Raw genomic sequence first — 2023 nt, 5'->3', positions numbered from 1 at the left:
CGTGCGGAGACAGATGCTGGGGGCGGCGGGAACCCTCAGCCGTAACTACGTACGTACGGCCGGCCGGGGCAGAAATTCCATCAGCAGCAAACGACATAAAACGGCGGAACAAATTGAATCGGCGGGAATTGATATTAGAGTCCGCAGCGAACGACTGTACCCCGCGCACGTTTACGTCGTTTGCGAGGACGACGTCGGCAGACGACGTCGGCGGGCAGACGACGTCGGCGGCGGCGGCGGCGGCGGCGGGCGGATATGCGCCGCGGAGGAAACTCATCACGACGACTTTATTTCGTCGGCGCACGCGGCCGAATCCGCGCGGTGAAAAAAACACCAGCGGACGCGGCTGCAGCGCGTGCGATAGCGCTAGCAAGCTAACCCGCTGCTGCTGCTGTTGCTGCTGCTGCTGCTGCTGCTGGTGGTGGTGGTGGTGCTGCTGCTGCTGCTGCTGCGTGGTGGTGGTGGTGGTGGTGGTGCTGCTGCTGCTGGTGGTGGTGGTGGTGGTGGTGGTGGTGCTGCTGCTGCTAGCGGAAAGCGAGCAGCGCAGCAGTAGTAGCTATCACACAGCGAGGTTCAGCACATAGCGAGCAGCAGCTGCAGCGGATCGGCCAGCAGCGGGCGGGGGGCATGGTAGCACACCACACCTCAGCAGCCAGTAGTAGCGGTCGGCAGAGCGCAGCTCAGGCAGCAGCAGGCAGCTAGCGCAGCAGCAGCACCACCACCACGCAGCGCCAGCCACAGGCCAGCAGCAGCACACATCACACCAGCAGCAGGCAGCAGGCACACCACACCACACCAGCAGCCAGCGCTTAGGCCAGCAGCCCCAGCTCCAGCAGCACGCAGCGAGCAGCAACCACACCTACACACAGCGAAGCAGCAGCCCACCAACCACCACACCAGCAGCCAGCAGCAAGACAGCAGCGAGCAGCAGCACCACCACCCACCAGCCAGCAGCAGACAGCAGCACCACCACCACACCACACCGCAGCAGCAGCGACCACCCACACCAGCGCAGCAGCATCAGGCAGCAGCCACCACCACACCACTAGCAGCATCTGAGAGCATGGCAGCAGCGACACTACCACCACACAGCCAGCAGCAGCTAGCAGACAGGCAGCACCACACACACCAGCAGCGAGCAGCGCACACACACACACACACCACAGCAGCAGCGCAGCCACCACCACACCACAGCCCACCACCAGCAGCGCCAGCAGCGGCCAGCAGCACCACATCCACCACCAGCAGCCAGCAGCAGCGAGCACGAGGCAGCAGCCAGCTGTGTTAGCTCTGCTAGCGCAGTATCGCACGGCGCTGCCAGCGCGTCGCTGGTGTGTTTTATCACGCGCGGATTCGGCGCCGTGGCGCCGACGAAATTAAAGTCGTCGGGATGGAGGTTTACTCTCTCCGCGACAGCGCAAGTAGCCCCGCCGCGCCCGGCCGTACTCGCTGCGCGTAGTCGTCTGCCCGCCGACGTCGTCTCTGGCACACGTCGGTCCTCGCAAACGAACAGTGAAAAGTGCGGCGAGAGGTACAGTCGTTCGTAGTCCAACGAACATACTAACTATCCAATCGCGCCGATTCCAATTGTGTTCCGCACGATTTTTATCGTTCCGGTTTCGCATGCATGCATGTTCTGCTGCGAATTTCCTTGCCCGGTTCCGGTCGTACGTACGAGTTACGGGGTCTCTCGTGAGGGTTGCCGCGCCTCCCACTTATTCTGCTGTCAGCACGGCTATAGCTGCAGGAGAAGGGGAGAGGGTGGGTGCCGGCAGTGGCGCCCCGGGAAAGAGGAGGTGAGGAAGAGATAGCGAAGAAGAAACAGAAGAGTGAAGCACATAGTAGAAGAAGGAACAGAAGAAGAGGGTAGGGAAGAAGCAAGTGACGCCAAATAAGAAGAAGAAGAAATAAAGAAGAAGAAGTTCCATACTCCACAGCGAACTTCGTTCTACGGCGGGGAAGCTCAAGCGTGGTTCATCGCCGTACGGCCGACCGCCGGCTTAGTGGCCATGCGAAAAAGGGC

The sequence above is a fragment of the Priapulus caudatus genome, unplaced genomic scaffold (assembly GCF_000485595.1).
Source record: "Priapulus caudatus unplaced genomic scaffold, Priapulus_caudatus-5.0.1 Scaffold772, whole genome shotgun sequence".
NCBI classification, from domain to species: domain Eukaryota; kingdom Metazoa; phylum Priapulida; class Priapulimorpha; order Priapulimorphida; family Priapulidae; genus Priapulus; species Priapulus caudatus.
Note: the sequence above shows the minus strand (reverse complement) of the source record.